This window comes from Furipterus horrens, unplaced genomic scaffold, assembly GCF_987537825.1.
Source record: "Furipterus horrens unplaced genomic scaffold, mFurHor1.1.pri manual_scaffold_10, whole genome shotgun sequence".
Taxonomy (NCBI): Eukaryota; Metazoa; Chordata; class Mammalia; order Chiroptera; family Furipteridae; genus Furipterus; species Furipterus horrens.
Window position 1 is genome coordinate 9,865,747 of NW_028327180.1, and position 21,468 is coordinate 9,887,214.

Sequence of the window (21,468 nt, forward strand, 5' to 3'; positions counted from 1 at the left end):
AGGGGCAAATAGAAAGTCTAGGAAACTGAGAAATGGAGAGGAGCCATTGAGACCCTTATTTATGTTATAATTAGAAACATTTCAGTGTTGGAGCAAAAGCCAACCAGAGACTGACAGGGAGTAACATAATGCAGTGCCAGGGATACTGCCTGCAGATCAAAGATTCCCATTTCCCACTCAGCAACTCTTTGATGTTGAAACAGCGTTCATACCATCACTAGCCTTCCCAGCAATAAGTCACTCTCCACAGATATATTTTTTTTTAAGTATTGAATCCTCGATCTGGGAAGAAGACATAAAAGTGCACCTGGATAGCCTGCTATCATTGAGGACTCAAGAGTATATTATTCATTGTGATGCACTTTTCTAGAAACTCTGCTTTCTGTTGTGAGACTAAAGGAAAGACGCTAACAGTTCTGGCAAAGAAAGTAATATATTTAGAGCAAGCAAATGTGCTTTTTCTTGTGCAGCCAAAGTACTGAATTTAATCGTCCAAATAAATAACAGAGACATTTTTTTCTTTACCTCTTAAGACGCATATATAGTCTGCAATAGCATTAAGTCTGTAAAGAATCTCTAATGTTAACTTAATGAAATAATAAAATAATGTTCACTTTCCTCACAACTCCCACACAATTTTTCTTAGACAAAGGGCTATGCATTTCTGGATTCAGGTGTTTTTTCAGCACTGCGAGTATGAAAAAGCAAATCTCATCTCATTTTTATCCAGAGCAGTTCACCAAAACATAGTAAGATTATTTAAAAGTGATTTTGCTAGAGAGAGGTCAACTCATAGAAATCCCTGATTTGCAAGCAGCCCCCCCCCCAAAAAAAAAACATTTTTGAGTTTTTTCACAATCAGCAGCTACAACATTTGCTGTGGTGCCGTCTGTTTTTCTGTAACTCGGCAATGTTTAAAATTCAAAAGGTTTCTGCTTGAATTGGATTATGATTATTATGCAGGAGCGTATCCCAGTATAAACAGCTTTCCTGGCATTTACATATTGCTCCCACATGCTTCCATATCTGACTTCTCAGTACGTCAAAAGCACATGTTTTATTATTATGAAAAAAACACAGTTTTTTATTTACTATAGGATCTTGTGTCTTTCCAAACAGCGTAATCCAGCGCCATAGAGTTTATACAGCCCAAACCTGGATTTATAATAATGATATAAACTTACAAAGCATGTAAATATTTCTATTGAAAATCTGCATGATTAATGCGAGACCATCAAGGTTGTATGCAGTGAATTCAGAGATTCCAGCCTAACTAACTGCCTTCATAATCATGAGGGTCAACCAGCTAAACTAAAGTGAGGGCTTCCACAGCCAAAGCGACACGAAGCCTCCCTCCTAGGGCAGCATAAACGTGACGGATCTTCCCTATCTGCCCTCGCCATTGAGTTAGACCCTATTTTCCAGTGCTAGATATAGGTCTGCTTTTTCCTCCAAGGAATATATCAAGTTTTCAGAAAAGGAGGTGCATACATCCTTAAGGGTGAAAGTGACTAACCTATAATAATAGAGTTGGTCACAGTCATGCCATTTTTCGGTCCTCCTGGGAAGTCCTAACTAGCCATGTGGGAATTACTGCCACACACATCCAAAGTGTCCAGTATGTGAGAGTCCCTTCCGATTTTGGTGGCCTCCATTCGGATCATTCATTTTCCTAAACCAGCCATTCCGACCTTCCTAGTTTTAAATATTTAACAAATTTAAATAACTAAAGGATCTGTGAGTGATAACACTAACTTGATTTTTTTTTTTTAATTGTTTTGGCTAAGACTATTCTGAAGGTCAAAAGGTTTTATTTTTATGAGGAAATGAATATGCATTACAATTCTACATCCTAACCTTTTCCTCTTTCGATTTTTCTGTAGGGATAAAAATGGCTCCTTTTCTTAATGTCATCAAAAATCACATTGCCTTGTGAATCTGATGGAGAATAAGCAGGCTAAGAGGAGTTACAAGAGGAAAGGCAGGCCTCGTTTACCAGAAGAATATCCATCATACACTGAACATCAGGCTTTCCATGTAAGTCATGAACTGTTTTGGGTACAAATGTTTCACTATAAAGAATCAGATATCCCTTTTCCTTCCTTTCCTCTAGTACAGTAAAACCAGTGCCATAAAGTCATTGCAAAAGGCAGCAAACAACTTTGTTATTGTAATGGGCTTTTTTTCATAAAACAATAGGTCTAGCAGGTGGCATGTGACTACGGCCTGGTCTAGCTCCATCTCCAGGGTGCATGGACGTCCCCCCCGCCCCCAGTCTCTGGGGCAGGGACTGGTTGGTGGGCTTTGGATTGTAAAGGCACGCGAGCGTCTGCTGCCCCTCTGGTCTCATGACCGTCCACACAATGAACCCCTGTGGCTCTGCGCTCAGACGCGGGAGCCAGGGACTCCATTTTACTGCCTTTGACAAAGCTCATTATCATGCGTCTGAACATAAGAGTTCTCAGGCTTTCAACTCACTGGAAAAGTTTTCTCAGGAAAACAGATCACACACAGGAAAGCACTCGAAATGAAAAGTAAAGGAGCAGGAAAATGTCTAAGGACTCAAACCAACACCTGGAAGGAACTGAAGTCTTGGAATGTGGAACTATATTTCACTTTATAATAACATGCCACATCTTTCAAGACTGTATCGTATTTCAAAGGCCTGTGTCTGGTCTTCTAATATTTTCAGTTATGGAACCCTGATCAGATAACAATACTTATTTCAACTGTCTTCAATGATTCCTAATTTTGTATCCTGCACATGCTTTGGTCAAGACCAAAACTCTGTCTGCAGAAAAGGTTTTGAGTAGTCTCCAGTAAAGATTTTTTTAAGGCATTTGGAAATGAAAGGAGGGGAAAAGTCACAAAAAATATGACAAATTCAGGCAAGCCTATATTTTGAAAGACTCTCACAGTTAAATGAATCAGTTATTAAAAATGCTACCTGAAAATCAAAGCTGTACTGTCCCTTTGATCACTTTGTCTTATGATAAATATTCATAAGCTGCAGTTATAGTTATTAACAAGTTTATCTTGGTCCAGAATGAGGTGATAATGTATGACTTTTTTTTTTGTATTGTAAATAGCAGAAGTCTGTTCTTTATTTTAACTGCAAAGAGGTTAAAAGAAAAGCTCCTCTTTTATCAGTCAGTAAATGGTTATAAAAACAGCAACTTCACTTAAAGATAAAACTTAATTTTGAAAAAGAAGCATTTAAAACAATCTGGCTCAAATGGAAGAAAGCTTCTTTGTTTGAAACAACAAAAGAATGATTAGGCTGTTAAAAGCTGGGGAAGTTGTGTTATGTGGCGAAAGCTGTGAAGTTTTATTTGTACTTACATGAAAAATTTAAGTTGGGAAAGAGGTTTACAAAACTATTTTTCTGCAATAATTTAAACTTTAATGACTACACTTAAGGAAAAACTATAACATTTGTTATATCACTGTTGAAAATTTTGCATTTATTGAGCTTTATATTTTCGTAGAAATGGAAACCAATCTTATTGAATCTGATTATACTGCTTTTCCTTTGAATTCCATAGATCAAAACATACAATTTCATTAAACACACACACACACACACACACACACACACACACACACACATATATATATATCTTGTAGGTGGCATTAAGAATAAGGACATTTTCCTTCAGATTATACATTTCTTATTATAAATGTGTCACTTAATTTTATATATCATTCTATACTGCCCTACAAAGTGCACATTTTCTCAAGTAAAATACAAGAGAAAATAAAATAAAGGGGATGTGCTATAATTCAAACTGCCATCATGTGAACGGAGAAAAAAACTTTAGGCATTCCAATGCTTATTGTTTGTTGTAACTCATGTTTGGAGGATTTGTAGTGTGTGCACGAATCTGCAGAAAAGACTTTGCCCCCAGGCTGCTTAGACAAAATAAAAGTGAGTATGTGGGTTCTTTATACCTCGTCCTGATATATGTGATAACACTCCATCAAGAAACTTGATGCACCTGAAATTTCTTGAGGGCTTTGAGTAAACCGTTTGAAGTGATTTCTGTATGCTGCAGGTGCACTGTACACATCTCTGGTGCTTACAGTGCCCACAGAGGCTCTGACAGGAAGGCTGTAGGCCCAAACCCTCACTTCCTCTTCACCCTGCAGATTGTTGAGTTGCATCCATATTTCTGGAATTCTGGTACCCATATGAAATGCTGTCTGCTTCACAACTCTATCTCTCTTCTTTCCCATCCCACGTTGCCCCTTACACTCCCAAATCTCTTCCCAGTGTATCTGGAACAAATCTTGTCCTGAGTCAAGAAACACGTATGAATGTAAGTTCTCACCAATGAGTGATGGTTCATTGAGTCTGATCCTAAGCCTGGTCCCTGGCTTCAATTAAATCTTCTTTACACCTGATGCATCATCCTCACTTACTGTCACAGTCCTAATAGTTGACCTTCAGGCATGCCTCACGTTTGCTAGTTTGATTCTCCTATTGTTCCAAAATCACGTAACTCAGTCTTGCCCCACACTCCTTGTGGCTGCTGCCCTTCTGTTGTCTGGTGAAGTTCTGTGCTGCGGACTCTCCTTTGGGAATCTTCCCTGGAGTCCCCGTGGGTCCCAGTGCCTCTCCAGGAAAGCATGGCACCCTCAGGTTGTGCTGCCCGGCGCTCCTGGAGTGGCGGCTTGTGGTCCGATATTCTGCTCACCGCCCTGGAGCTTGTTTCGAGGCTCCAGCCGAGTCTCCGAGCATTTCCTCTGCTCCAGGAGGAGCTTTGGTTTACAGACTCTCTCCCCTCATGGCCTTGTTTCTTACATGGGCCACCGACCCTGTCTGTCATGCTTGCCTATGTCCATTACATGAAAGAGATTTTTAGCAATATTTCCCTTGTTAATGCATTACAGAAAATGTGAACTTTATAGACACCGAACACATGCCAACTCCTTAAATTCAATTTCAGGTACTGCAGAAGTCTAGCGTATACAACATTGTTAAACATAATGGAACACAAGCATATCTTGTATAAAAACAGATCTTCATGAGCAACAAATTGTGTCTTATCTTTGTGAATCATGTTAGTGATGTTTCTGGTATCATTTTTTTAAATTGTAACTAAAATAAGTCTATATCTATAACCAGGATATGTAAGTTAAGTCAGTTTCAACAGTTGATTAAATCATTACTATCTTAAAGAAAATAAGAATTGGGTATAACTAGTATAGTAAACATATTTGCTATATGTTCTCTAAGGATTTTAATATGAGTATATATGTATACATATGAATATGTATACATACACATAGACCCTTGTTATTTACTTATGTATATTAGTCATAGATCAATATAACTCTTCAAGGAAATATAATAACATAAGCTACATGCTAAAATATAATTAAAACAATAAAAGGCATTTTCTCTCCAGAGTTATAAGTATGACAACATCCAAATGTTTACTGAAATGATTTCCAAAAAGCATATGCTCCCAGGCACACGAGTTAAGTCCCTGAACACATACCATGCATAATGAGGCAGCTGCTATCACTTCTCACAAATTAAAAATATCAAAGTTCTAATATTTTCACGACGTGAATTGAAAGTAACTTGACTTTTCAAACTCTAACATGTATATAAATACATATACAATTGCTACCTTATTCTTCATGTGTCAACAAAATCACTTTCATTATTAAACATAAAATCTTACCATTTGCCTAAAAATTTTGAGTGTCTCTAACATAATTGATGTGCTGAAGTTCGTGTTTAGGTGGAATATCTGCATTATACTCATGTCACTAATCAATGTTAAAATGTCATATTCACATTTGCCTTTGAGTGCCCTTTTAAAACCATCGTGTTATTAAGATATTGTTTGACTGTTTTGCCCTTTCAAAAGTCCCTTTAAATCATGGAATAAGGCTGTTAAGCAAATGTAAAATAAGTCAACCATGCATTATATGGCATATGGGCAATTTCCATTAAAGAAGTTTGTATGGGGATAAAAGTAAAACTTTATAAAATGGAATATAAAAGTCTAAATAGATTTAGAGGATAACTCTTTGAATGCTACACTAGTCAAATTCCTTGGGTAAGCCAAGTATTCTTTGTAGGGGTTTTATTCTGTATCTTGAAAAGGTAGCTGAAATATTTACACTTAACTCTTTTAAAAAATAGAATATAGAAGCAGTTTATATTTTATTCTTCAAAACAGCATTTTACCTTATCTATTTTTAAATTATAAATAATAGATTGGTTAATTAGGTTTAGATGAATGATCTAATGACACTGATTCACGAAAGTTTTTCTGGTCAAGGTCATGACAAGCTTCTCTGAGGCAAATTGGGAAGCCACATGGTCCTATGAAACCTGTGTTTAAGCACAATGGTTCTTGTGGAAGCTGAATTTGGTTGTCTGGGTGAGAGCAAAGGATGCCTAGGCTAGGCCAGGTGAACAGAGATGGCCGACAGGTGAGTTTTAAATGAGTAAAGAGATGTATTTTTCCCCCATCACTATGGGGGATTGCCTGGAAGACTATTTGTTACCTTAGGCATGCACCAAGTTACTTGAGTAATGTGAAATTGATACCTTATTGTATAGCTCAAGTACCGAAATTATTAAACATTAATTTTTCTCTTCAATGTAGTGTTATGGACAACAATTGACAGAAAATGGCAAGGGGCAAGTGTGAAAAAGAGAAAGACTAGGAGAACATAAGGAGAGCAGTGGCATGATGTCAGAGAACTAGAGATGTATCAGGTGGGCAGAAGTCCTCACGACACACAAGGGGGCGGGAGGGCGCCCCTTTACCACAGCCTTTGTCACTGACCTGCTGACAGATTACATCTGAAGAGGTGTTGCCCTCTTTCTGTCCTAATTTCTTCTATCACTATGCATTATAGTTATTTGACTGAATCAATCAATCAATTGGTCAATCAAATAAAATTCTATTCTTAGCACTTCATTTTCCAGCCAAGAGTTTTCTTTCTTTATTAAGTGAAGTAATTGCCTACCTTAAGATGATTATAGAAAATAAGGTCATTGAATGGTAATAGTACAAAGTAAATTATCTGGATAAAGCTATTCATTTTAGCACTATTTATAATAATATCAATGAAAGAACTGAAGGTGGAGACCACTCAAATACCTATCAGTAGGGTACTATTGAGTAAAAAATGAAAAAGAAAACTACCTTGTGTAAGACTAGGGAGCTGGAATGAGTTCTAGGGAATGACCATTAGAATGGGGAGAAAATTATGTCAATGATATGATGGGTTATCTCAGAGGTGGAAGTCACAGAATTTAAAAAAGTTTATGAGTGGAGGAGGGAGAGAATAAGACAGAGTTGAGAAGGATGGGAGCTGAATTTCTTTGCATATATCCTACTTATATTTTGAACTTTCATATGATGTAAATAGACTCTATACTTATAAAACAGAAGTAAAATTTTAAAACATTAAAAAATCAAAGATATCATCAAACTTAATAAAATGAACATAATATGTATTTTTATTTTTAAAAAAATACACACATAACCATTCATACATATATGTCCTACTTCTTGCCAGTGGGAAGATTTTGAATCAATGACCATCTGATAGGAATAAGCTCCCCTTTATTGTCCTAATTGTGGTCTTTCAATACCATTTTGCTATTTGAAAGGATCTAAAAGTTCCTTGGAGAGAAGGTTGCTTCCAGGTCTGAGACAGGAAATGTGTAAAATGAGCCTGAATCATCGTATCATGAAAGAAATAAAAATGTCAGCAAAGCCTAGAAGGATAATGTCTTTGGGTCTCAGGAGCAAATTTGAATAGACCCCCACTAGCCAAAGATGGAATCATTTGAACAATGTCAAGGATAATTGCAATGTATTAAAATACATTAAAAATGTTTAAATCCATGAACTCATAATGATGATAAAAAAACAAACGAAAATTTTATTGGTCACCTTTTAAAAAGCTAAATAACCAACTATCTTGTAAATAAAGGGAAAGAATTGGTGCTTATTCTGCCTTCTCTAAATAACTTCTAATTAACCAGACTCACTATGGGGATGTTCCCTTTAAGAACTGTTCTCTCTGATAAAAGAAGATAAAATTTTAAAGTAGAATAGCATCATTTTTTCAATCTGTAATGTAATAAAAGATAAGATACAAGCAATAATCATCAATGATTGATAATATGATGAAAAGACAAGAGACTTTATGTGTTTCTGTGTGGAAATATATACAACCACTTAGAAAGTACACCTGCCAAAAACACTGAACAGGAATCTGATCAGTCCTTCGGATTGCCAAATCACAGGCAGGCAGGGAAAGAAAATCATGCTAAAGACACTGGAGAGAAGCAATCAGCAAGCCCTAGAATGTGGAAAATGCTACAAAAAATAAATAAATCTCCAGCAAAAAAAAAAAAAAAGGAGCATTATTAAAGAGATGAATGATAAACTTTGCATTAAAAGATATTTCAATTAATCATAAAATATGGCCCTTCTATTTGCTCTTAAGGAAACAAAGTAAACTTAAAACAATGAAACAATTGGGAAATTTTTAGAATATTAAGGAATTATTTTTAACATGTGATAACGGTTATGTTGGTTTATTGTTTGATTATAGAGCCTTCATGGGAAAAAAATCATTTAGTTTTAAAAAGAGAGCATCACTTCAATTCTTGGAGTTTTTCTGACATGCACCCCAAAAGATAATTTCTACAAAAGTGATTAAGTGTGTGGTAGTAATTTTATATTTTAAAACATCTACCTGCACAATTAATAGCACCAGAAATCACTCACTTATTTTAGATGCCACTTAGCTTGTAGATTATTGTTGTTGTTTTAATCAATAAATCGATATGGCAATATCCATTGCCAGTAATTCAGAAATTATTCCAAGCAATGTGGCTTTCTGGCAACTGTCCTTCCTGAATCTGACTTACAACCTGAATTTATAATCGTCATTGATCTATATGCTGACAAGTAATTTTCAGGCTGCTGGTGCCCATATTTGTGTTTTGGCCAGTAGAAATGTGAACATTTGATATTGTGTAATAAATAGGTGGAAAACAGATCCAAGGGTTACCAGAATACAAAAGAATGAAATGGAAGATGGCAGCTGAAACATATTCACTTTCAATGAAGCTGCTTCTTTGTATATTTCATTTAATGACCCAAGGTCATGGGTTTACAAGACATCCTTTTATATTATTTCCAGATGTTTATATTTGTATAAATGCTTATATTAGAATGTTTGTGTGTGTGTGTACATGAGTTTGTGGAAGTGTGTGCATGTCAGTGTGTGTGGTGGAGGTGGTAGGGGGCACGGAGAGAAAAGCAGGCATCTCAGAGGCTGATAAAAAGCACGAGCAATAAAGTTACATTTTTCTGGTTTTCATTCCAGTTCTGGGTCTGGAATTTACTAGTCATACACTTGGCCAAATAACTGAAACTCACTGATTCTCAATGATCTCATCTTCAAGTACGGATAATAAAATCCCAATCTCATAGTTTTGCTGTGACTATTGAGATAATGAACAGACAGACTTTAGCACAATTCCTGGCACCCAGTCAGCACTCAGAAAGGGATACCACAGGTAAACTAAGATGAACCATTTATGCTCCAGCTTTTAAAAATAAATTATTAGAGAGTACAAAATAGAAAGGCACTGAGAATGTATGGAGGTGGGGTTTAAATTCAGAACAGACTCTTCTCAATATTGTATCTTCCTTTACTTGGATTCTCTTTATTGAGCCTGAAAAATTCTATTCCAAACCACTAACCCTATAAAGAAGAGTCTAGAAGTCTGTGAACACTCCCCCCTACTAGACGTAGCAGACTCGCTGATCAGACTTGTTCTTTAGGTTTGCCATAAACCAGGACCCTCAGATCAGAACTGTTCAAATATTTCCGTAGGAATGTACATGTTATACAAGAAAGCATCCCTAAGGACACAAAGGAATCAATATCCAGTCCAATATGTCATATAACATAAATAACAAGGCGTCTGGAAATATAGCCGTTCTATTTAGAAATTATCTGAAGCATTTTAAAAATGGTGTCAGCATTACTGTTATTGTTTTATATTCCTTCAACAAATATGATTGATTATAATAAAATTCCAACCTTGATGATAAACAATCTCTGCAAACTCAATTCTTTCCTTCAAAAAATTAGAATGTTAAACTCAAGCAATGTTTCACAAATTTTAGTCATTTTTGTAGCACCTATATGGTTTTTACTATATCTGAGCAGTGCCTATATTCTTATTTACCAAAACTATTTTATTTAAACTGATTCATTATTTTCACTTAAAAAATTTATAAAGGAAAATTTCTATTATTACTATAAATGGTAGTAGAAGAAAAACAGAAAACCAAATCCCAAGCCATATATGTTAAAAAATATGTATACCCAATGAAAACAATCCATTATTTTAAAATAAAAAAATGAGATAATGATTAAATCAACATTCTTCCATCATGGACTTTTCTAAGAACCTGTATAGTTTATACCTTAGTTACCCTTCTAGCTTCTTCTTTCATGATGCTTCCCTCACTCTATGTTTCGCAAGAATCAAAATGTCATTCAATTCTTTGTATTTCTTATGATTCCTTATCACAGGGCCTTTGCATTTATCGTGACTTCTGACTAGATGCTCTTTTTTCCTCCCTAAACCTAGTTGACAATGATTTCTTCTTTATATTTTTTTCAAAGACTTTGTCTCTGATTTCTCTGATCAAGTCAAATCACCCTATTATAAGTTTTGCAAAAATAATGATTTTTCATTTGATTTTGTGTATCTGACTAATCTTTCTCCCACTACTTCTAAGTTTTAAGAGGGCTGTGATTATGAATAATTATGCATTTCATTTTTATTACAGCAATTAGTATCATGCCCAACTTACAATAAATGCAGAATATGTTTTGTTCAATAAGTGATTAAAAGAATAAATGTATTTCTACTATGTTTTTGGAAACATAAGGAGTTAACATCACATACACACACATATGGTCTGTCCAGAAGGTATCCAGCTATGTACTATGAAATATAGAGACATTTACTGAAGAAGATACAAGATACAAGAAACATTGTACAGAGGACAATGACCCCTCAGTCTCCTTCAAAGTAGGCACCTTGGGACCTCACACTGTTCTCCCACTTGCCATCAATTGTCCTATTGCATTTTCCTGAATCTCATCGACAGACTAAAATCTCTTCCCTTTCAAAGATGATTTTAGATTTGGAAAAAGCAGAAATTGCAGGGCACCAAATATGGGCTTTAGGGGGGCTGAGTCACCTGGGTGATCTGATGTTTCACCAAAAACTCTACATGACATCTGATGCATGAACAGGCGCATTGTGGTGATGAAACTGCCAATCACCAGTTTCCCATAGCTGTGGCCTCCTGAAGCATCAGAATAGTTTCTGTAGAGGAATGTTCAAGCTTAATGCAAAATTGGATGCAGATCCATTGTTCCACTTGCTCATTTTCAATGTGACAGCCACATAGTACATGTTCTCACTCAACAGTGTCTACTGCCCTCACTGACTAGTACAGTGAAGTCGTCATTGTTCACACATGTACATTCCAGGCCACTTCCCTTGGCTGCCAGGTTACATTGATGTTGAGTAAACTGTTCTCCTTATTTTAACAATGGCTGGAATTCTTCCAGACAGACCTTGTAAACTTAGAATAACCATATCCTTTACTCCTCTTACTTTGCTTTTTTTTTTTTTTCACTCCTAACCATGTTGGAGAAGGAACAGATGGAGTCAAGAGAAAACCAGAAATATTAAGATGGAAGGTAATTTCCAGGGAAGGTGTCCTTGTGGAGGATAAAACTATAAAACTGTCAATTCAGGACAAAAAGAAAATACACAAGGTCTTCAGATATTCTAAAGGACCTGTTAAAAGCCATTTGCATCATATTGGTTACAAACGCCTTTGTGGGGACCCGATGAAAGCCTTTGTTTCTCATGCACAGGTGCAAGTTCAAGGGATGCTGCTGTGCAGTGTTTCAGGGGTTCACAGGAGGCCTTGAACCATAATAAGTTCTGTTATTAGGCAATGGCAACGACATGAAAACGTGAAAGTAAAATGATAGAATACAAACATTTTGTTCTGTGTGAATCTCATTATGACCAACTAGAATTCTGGATACAACGTGGATTGAAAATTCTCATAGTACTTCCTAGGCATGAAAAGATTAAAACTCTTCTCTTTTTCCTTTTTATTAATTAATTTTAGAGAGAGTGAGAGAGAGGATGAGAAAGAGAGAGAGAGAGAAGCATCTATTTGCTGTTCCACTTATTTATGCTTTATTGGCTGATTCTTGTATGTTCCCCAACCAGGGATCAAACCCACAACCTTGGTGCATTGGGACAGTGCTCTAATAAATTGAGCTATCCTGTCAGAGCTGAAACTCTTCTCTTGAAGAAAGCTAGACAACTCCAAGGATGGATGCTTTTAAGAAGTAAACATCTCCAATGTGAGCACATGTCTCTGATTATGTGTATTGTATGAAATAGCCTTTCTGAGACCTGTACTGCTTAAAACAAAAAGAATATATCTATTTTGGAAGCTGAGAAAAATGACTGGGCTTTGTTCCTCCCATGTTATTTGCATAAAGAGATTTTTATCACTCAGACATTTCTTAAATTAGAAAACAGCTTTCACAGATTTTACCCTTTGAAAATGACAATATCTAATCTCCTTGCTTTCATGAGCCGGGCCTGCATTGCCAAATATCTTCGAAGCAGAATAGTAAACTATTTTTCACAGATCCTCCATAATAGATGAGATATGAAATGAATTTCATGGAAGCTGAGCTCCCTGGAGGTTATTAGTTTGCCATAATATATAACATTATTCTGACATCATATCATTATCATTATTATTTTCTTGTGCAACCAACCTAAAGTATTGGAAAAATTTATCAATTTTATCATTTATGGATCTTAATAAAGAATGTGTGCTCTTTTTTTAAGACCATTAAGCTATAAAAGGCACATTTTATTTTAAGTTATAAATACAGGCACTGAATAGTTAACATAACAAGTTAATGTATATTGGGGAAATAAGCAATATTTAATTAAAACAGGATAATTTTATTAGGTCAACATTTATTAAATTAAGATTGCAAATTATTGATGTACTATAAACATGTTTAATAACATGTAATGGTGCTATTACAAGTTTAAAAATGATTAAAACTTTAAAGTCAAAATATAATCAGTGACTATTTTCTACATATTATGTTTGTGGTACCAGTAACATATATTTCATTGTTGGTATATATATATATATATATATATATATATATATATATATATATATATATATATGTGTGTGTGTGTGTGTGTGTATATATATATATATCCTTTCTTCACCCAATTTTATGAGAGAACTGAATCTGTATATTAGTCTCTTAAAGATTTAACTTTAAAATTCTCTTAGGCATTTTCAAGCAAGCTCAAGAGTCATTTTTTAAAAGTTGGGAATTTAAGATTTTGTCTGTTATTGACAGTTTCCTCCCTAACTACTCTAGAAACCAGTATTAAAATTTTAAGGAAACAAAACTGTTTATGTTTGTTATAACTAATAGAACTATATACTTAAGAAGGTGAAAGTAATGTAAATTAAACCTCATGAATCTGACTTTTAAATACTGTGCGTAAATAAGGGAATAATGTAAAACTTATAATGTATTTTATTTAAGAAATAGATAGTAGTATTGCTTATAGTTTTCAGTAGAACCATGAACTAAAGACACTTTCATCAATCAAAAAGCTTCTGTCCTTGAGACTGCCATAATGAGAAAAACACTTCAAGTTCTCCATTGGGCAATAATATTTTTCATTTTTAAAATGTTAGCTTTAATTTCACTACCAAAAAAACCTCCAGCACATTGAAAATTAAACAAATACCTCGTCTTAGGTTTCTTGTAGGAGATGTCAAAGAGTTTTCTTGATATATGTAGTACATTTTTTAAAATTATTTAAAAGGTTGATGGTTATTTGTCTACTTAGCTACCAGCTGGGAAGTGATTTTGTGATGTTCTATATTCATCACCGGGTGACTGCTCATTCCTATTTTCTTTCTACTTCAGAGGAAACAAACAAACGAAAACTAACTCCCATTATTTGGGTGCTAGTTTCATTACTGTGCCCTTGTCAGACCCTTCGCACTAACCCTGGCTGTAAGGCTAAGCACCAGGTAGCCTTTAAATTAACCCACATAGCCCTGTTGGATTGTATCCTCAAGTGTGGCTGTGTGATGCTATGATGCCAGCAAACTGCTACACGGGACTCCTCCAGCACTCGCTGACCCTGCCTTCTTCCTCAGGATTTGATTGTCTGCCTCCGCTGGTAATCTCCTGTTCTCCAGCTGCCAGCCAATGTTCTTATCTTTGAGTTTTAGGTATGACCTTATTCTCTGTTACCAGCAGCAAAACTAAGACCGGCGTCAGTGCTCTGTAATGGGTCCAAGGAGTGTTACTCCTTTCAAAAGACAGATAATGAATTCTCTCCTCTTCTCCAACTGTGTCGTAAAAGAAAGATGCATGGTCCAGGCCTCTCACTCTGATGGAAGATGCTCACAAAGTTTCTATGTCCCTCTCCAAACACAGAGAGAGTATGAGGGGGGTGGGAGAGAGAACTAACAGCATTTCAATCACTAAACAACCAGAGAGAGAGAGATAACTAACAGAATTTCAATCACTAACCAGTTGCCCCAACTCAGCTAGGAACAGCATGACATTGCTCCCCAACTCAAGAGCAGACAGGAAAACCTGACCCTCTCTATCCCATGTGTTTCTTTGTGTAAGCACTAGGAGACAACAAATGTGCAGCTCTCTTCTTCCCAATACAAAGCATATGCTACCCTATCTGTGAGCAAGGAAGGTCCTATGCATTCCCAAAAGGCGTCTCTGAGAACACTGTTGTTACGTAGGCAAATCCCCGTTGCCTGTTAAAGGAAGAACTCTTCATGGTGCACGTAAGGATGATTTACAAAGGAGGAGCCCACATTGGAGCTGCCATTGTTCATGTTTACCTGGGGCCCATCATTCTCTTTTAAGGGCCCTGCATTTCAACTCAGTTGAGACCACATTACCTTTGGTCCTAGAGGCCCATTACCTTTCGTCCTTCTTTTTGGTCCATATGTTAGGAAAGATTTTCTATTTTCACTGTTAATAAATATGTAGTTAAATCCCAGCAGATTTTGTTTAGCTATTCTTTCTTTTTTTTTTAAGATTTTATTTATTTTATTTTTAGAGAGAGAGGAAGGGAGGAAGAAAGAGAGGAAGAGAGACATCAATGTGTGGTTACCTCTTATGTGCCCCCAACTGGGGACCTGGCCCACAACCCAGGCATGTGCCCTGACTGGGACTCAAACTGGTTCGCAGGCCAGCACTCAGTCCACTGAGCCACGCCATCCAGGGTGATTTTAGCTATTCTTAAAATAACATACTCAATAGTTTTAATTTGGATTCATCTCTATAGAGAGATATGCTTCGAGTATATGATTTTATAATGCGAAAAGTTGAAATACATGTCCTAGTTTTTCATTAGTTGACCATTTGCACCTATGTAAAGATAACACTTATGAAAATATATTAAATCCTCCTCTAGCAACCTTATCCATATTACATAATGCTTTTCTTTACCAAAACCTTAGGAAGCAAGTACTATTACTGATGCCTATTTTAGTGCTCCATAGAATGAGGTCGAGCCCTGTTACATAACTTGCTCAAGCACAAGCAGACAGTAAAAGGCTGCATTTGGATTTGAATCCAGGGAGTCTGGCTCCAGGGCTCGTGCTCTTAAGGAAGCCCGGGTTCAAGGTTAGCAGATGTCCATTTTAACAGGGGCTCTTCCTACTTCCTGGGAGGCACCGAAGTAGGTTATGATAACTCACAGTTTTGGTGGAGTCAATTCACTCTCACTACCCATCCCATCATCATACTAGCTCACAACTCTTGAAATAGAGTCCCCCACAAGGTGCCCTGCCAAAATGTAAGGGCATGAAAGAATTCTCCATTTTTTGGATGATAAAAATCTGACACAAAGCCACTGCAGGATAGCAACAAGATTTTGAATTATTAAAATTTTCAAATTCCTAGTCAGAAGCATAACTATCAATAAGATTTAGTATAGGCATTCTGAATTTGTATCCTTCCTTACTGAGACAGAGATCATTGATCTTCCATCAACTTGTCATCGCAAACTTCAAAAGTTACACTCTGAGTTTGCAAAATGTCTAGTTTTTAAAGCTTGCTTCCTTCCTCCGTATGACAACTTCTGAAAAGCAATATCATATTTCCAAGGGTGAGTTACATCAAAAAGCAGTTATCTGTCGAGGCCGTCCCTCATGCCATTCTTATAGACTACAGCTTCCAGAGAAAGTAACAATTCTTTTCTATTGTGGTTTAGAAAACTACTTTCTGTGTATTCCTGGATTTTTTAATTTCACCCTTTGCAGTAAACTTATAATTTATACCGTGCTTCCTCCATCATTAATAGAATATGTACCCTTTTATTATCTTAGCCCTGGATTTCTCAACACTAGCAACATATTGAGCAGGACAATTCCTTGTTGTAGGAGTCTGTCTTGAGGATTATAGGATATTTAGCAGGGTTCGTGGCTTCTACCCACTGGGTGCTAATTTCTATAAGTCTTTCCTTCCTCACCCTCACTGTGACAAGCAGATAAGTTTCTTACATATTGCCAAGTGTCCCCTGGGAAACCCGTCATGCCACTATTCTAGGTTGTGAACTTCTATCTTTAAGCCTGATACACTTTCTAGTTTTCCTAAATGGACATGGGACCATCTACATAGCTTTTAGCATTAAATTTTACTACCAGGAGGATTTAATGTGTTCAAACACACAGGCGATGACAGGCAGTTATATAATGGATCATGGGCTTCAGATTTAGACGTCGCTTCTACTACTTAGTAATTATGCAATGTCTCTTCCCACAACTTCCTCTATAAAGCTCCCCAGATTGTCTCTGCCCTTGTCCTCCCTGCGTGGGGGGGACAGACCTCCCAGGACTGACTGCATTTTTCAGAAGAGGAATGTGAGATTCTATGATCTTAATAAGCAAGTAGCCCGAAATTAGAAGTTTGTAGTATACAGATGGCGTGGGTTTCATAACCAGAGCACTGTCTGAAATCCAACCGGGGCTCCCAGCACTAATACAGTACTTACTTCCTATTTTAACAGTCTTATCAATTAGGAGAATGTTATAACCTTTATTGAATGTTTACTATGTTTCTAGAACTGTACTTAGTCCTGCATATATTTTCTTTTAATTAAAAAAAAATGTATGTAAAGATTATCATGGTCCCTCTTTAACAGATGAAGAAGTTCAAGCCACCGGCTTCTATGTGTGCTCTTCTATCCTTTGAATGTTCTTTCCTCAACCCCTAACTGATTGTCCCCTCCCCACTGTGGCCCCTCATCTGAGAGGTCGCTGCTCGTTTGTTACTTGTCACCTAAAGCCTGCTTCCTTTTACCTATACTTTCTATTCATTTTATCTCTATATGTGTTTACTTGGTGTTTCTCTGCCTCTCCACAGTGGAAAATACCATAATTTCTAGCAATGAAAGTTGCCATATAAACCAAAAGATTGTAGTTAATCATAATGGTGAAATATACTTAGCTAAAAATTCCTCTAAACTGCTTATCTGAATTATTCCTCAAGCATTAATAATACAGGGCAACAAATTAAAAACTATTACTTCTTGATAGAAATCATGTTTGGAAAACTTTTATGGAAGATTTGAAAAACACGAGTATCCTGGGAAGAAAAATCTCGCTAAGCAACCAAAGCAATGTAAAGTAGAATGAGATAATTTGTAATTGCTGACCAAAGATACATAAAGTTTGATTTTTAAAACAACAGAAAGATATGGTTACATTGGATATGAGATGTAGTTTCATTACAAGATGTATTAAAGATTCAAGGGGTATTACTTCAATAATGATTAACATGGTAATTTTGACTGTTTCTCCTGACTTTGACCTATATTACTACTCTTTTATTCTACCATAACTTAAGGTATTAAATTGAAAAAATTATAATAAAAATAGGACTCCATCCATAATAAATTAATATAGAAGTATCAGTGGATTTACACCACCAGACAAACTTATTATCCTATATATGTAAAATACCCTTTTCCCTGAAGTTTTCTCTAAAGTTCCCAAAAGTTAGATCAATGACAATAAGTAGGATCTGCTCTAATGACGCCTCCCAACTCAGGAAATATAGAGGGAAAAAAACCTAGTAAAGAGGATTATTCACTCTTTGCTATTTGCAAACCTCTTTGAATGTCCCTCACATGGATACCTTAACAATTTAAACAGCATGAGGTAAGCAGGAAAAATCATGTACTGTGTAATGAGCAAAAATGTATTTGCCAAAACCAATGGTCCCTTTTTAGTTTTTAACATCTTAGAATTTTCTACAGTCTTTAATTAATTCTAATAATCCTTTCTTTTTGACCTCATCTTCCCCCTCTCTTCTTTGCTTTATTATGCTTCCTTCCTTTGCTGGTTTCTCTTTAAGCATCTTTGTTCAAGGTACATCTATTCCTCCAGTTTGAGTTCTATCTTTGGCTTTTAAAAATCTATCTATCTACCTATTTATCTATCGATCCATGTGCCTTTCTACCTACCTATCCATTAATCATCTATTTTCTCCCATAGGAATTCCCACTTTACTGTTCTTTTTCAGGCGGCATTGATATTTTCATCTCTACGGCAAACTGCACATAGGCTTCTTGTATAATTAACATCACAAAACTGTGTAATTTTGTATAATAGCCATCTCACGTGGACAGTCTAATAGGCAGAGAACTAAGCTCATCATTATCCCTGAAACCTTTGGTGTTCTCAGCTCTATCTCTCCCTGAAAGAACCCACCATCTCTTCCTATTCTCAGGTGTAAAACCTCAGACATAGGTAATCCCCTCTTCTCCCAAAACAACCACAGTGAATTCATATTTAATTAATGTGATTCTAAATACTGAAATGTCTTTCCCACCCACTCTTGGTCATTTCTTTTCAACACAGCACTAGTTATTATACAGCCCCTACTGGATGACAGGTGCCCTCGGAGTTGTGTGCTGGGGGCACCCAGCTCAGCACCCTGTACCAATGAGGCACGGCATGTGTAGCTGTTGGAGTTTATTATGTGTGGTTTTATTCTTCAAAAGAAATATAAGCTAATATATCACACAACTAGAAATTGATATCAAAGTTAACATTCACATGCTATAAAAAACCAACTCTACGTGACGTAATTTCCTACCACCAAAAAATCTAGACTTTATATTAATGTTGGAGACACCTGATTTACAGACTGATATGACAAAATGAGAGCAACCCATGGAAAGTAATAACTTCAATTCAAAAACTGGGCAAGGGAGAGAATACTAACATCCCCTGAGGGCTCAGTATTGGCGGCTACCGTGATGGAGACTATACACGGGCAGTTCGATGTAAACCTGACAACAAGCTGGAGGAGAGACATCCTATTATGGCATTTCACACATGGGAAAACTTTCATATTTTTATTTCTCCATGATCACACATCTAGTAAATGTCTCCCCTGAAACCTGAATCGAACTTTTCTTTTAAAATCACATTTGCAGGGATACACCTAATAATATGTAACAGGTTTCTGTCTTACCAGGCAGTGTAGATCAAATTTAAGAGTAAAAAAAAAAAAATGTGTTGTATTACATTGGGGAAAGTCTAAATAAGAAATAAAAGTTTGGGTTAAGCTAAAGCACCTTGGGATCCCTAAAAGCATCAATCTTGTTTTACCTTGCCTGCAGGTATTTATACAAACCGTTTTTTCTGCCTAGGGAAATAAAAGCATTAGTATAACAATAGGTGAATGGTGTTGGAATCATTCACATATTTGTTAATTTAAGAATCAAATATTGAGTGCGTATTTGGATTAGCATTTCCATTGTTTCTGGTATTTTCACATTATGTTGTAGTAACCTACATATTTTTGTATCCTGAATTCAACTGCAAGGTTCCTGAAGGTTTGGTGCTGCTCCCCAGCATGCTCCTAGCACTGACCACATTCCTGGACCGCAAGGGACCTCAAATAAGTGTTTCAGAATGAACGGGGATGAGAAGTTGTGGGGAAGTAGGTGTGGGAGACTCCATGACATTGTTTCACTGTTTCAACACAAATTGGGCTACAGTGGGTATCACAGGAAGGTCATTATCTGCCGTTAGCTCTGTGTTGTCCTTCAGTTTAATAGTTTCCATAGCGGGAGCGGCAAACAGGCTGCATGCACTCTTTCTGGGATACTATTTTAAAAGTCCATATAGTAGAGGGAATGGTGAGCCCAATAACGTTCCTAGACACTCCACATAGAAATGTATTATCTCATTTGATTTTGCTTAGGAAAATATATCTGGTAAATAAACTCTGGAAATATAGCATTTATCATCTCATTACGTGTAAGGATTGAAGAACCCTGATGCTTAGAACTTGTGGATTCTGGCAATAATAGCTACACGATATAACGAGTCACATTACTTATGCTGCCTCTAAAGATTCAAAACTTCAAGCTACTAAACGTATTTTCCTTTCCTCGAAGTAAGTAAATACATTCACTTCTGGAGTGATCTTCAAAGCAATTTCCTTCTTGCAGCTTCATCCTTCATTGTTCCTGTTCCTCTTCTAAGAATTAGGGGTAGAACGTAAAAGGGGAAGCTATCAGTTACAATCTTCTGCCCAACACAGCAATCCCGAAAGGGTGTTCCCTACTCTGAGGGAATAGAAACGAACCAAACCAAGGGACAACGAAAAGAACAACAGCGACAAAAATAACAAGAGTGAGAAACTGGAAAAGCTTTCAAAGCTCGTGACGCTTTAATCCGGTGCAGTTGACCCGTCTCATGGTCTGTGCATCAGCGGGGCAAAAAGCATGTCATTGCTCTGGAACTGTCTTTTCTAATTAAGCGCACCCATGTCTTGTTATAAATGTGCTTCCAGTCTTGCTTTGTCACCGAAAGTTGCAGACACAAGGGAACCAGCCTCGCCACCATCTATCAGCTCAGATAAGGAACAGTTTCTTTCAGACTGACACTGACAGCTTAATGAAGTGGCAGCCAAGATGCATGCAAATGAGAGGAAGGCTGGGGACAACCATACCTGGTACTTACACTGGACAAGGCGGAGAACGATATTCCCTAAGGCGAGGGGCGTGAGGCTAAGGTAAAAAGACTGCTCCTGTGGATGACTGAGGGAAACGACAGTCCCAACTTTATATACCCGACTTAAATATGGCCTAGTGAAGTCACTGAAGCTATAGCACTTTAAAAAAAAAAAAACCGCTATAGGTTCTCCCCCCATCCCCTGCACGTTGGTAAATGAAGAGGATGACCGGATTTCAGGTCCCGTTATATAAACTTGCATTGCTTATTGTGATTTCAGACATTCCTTGCCATTGAT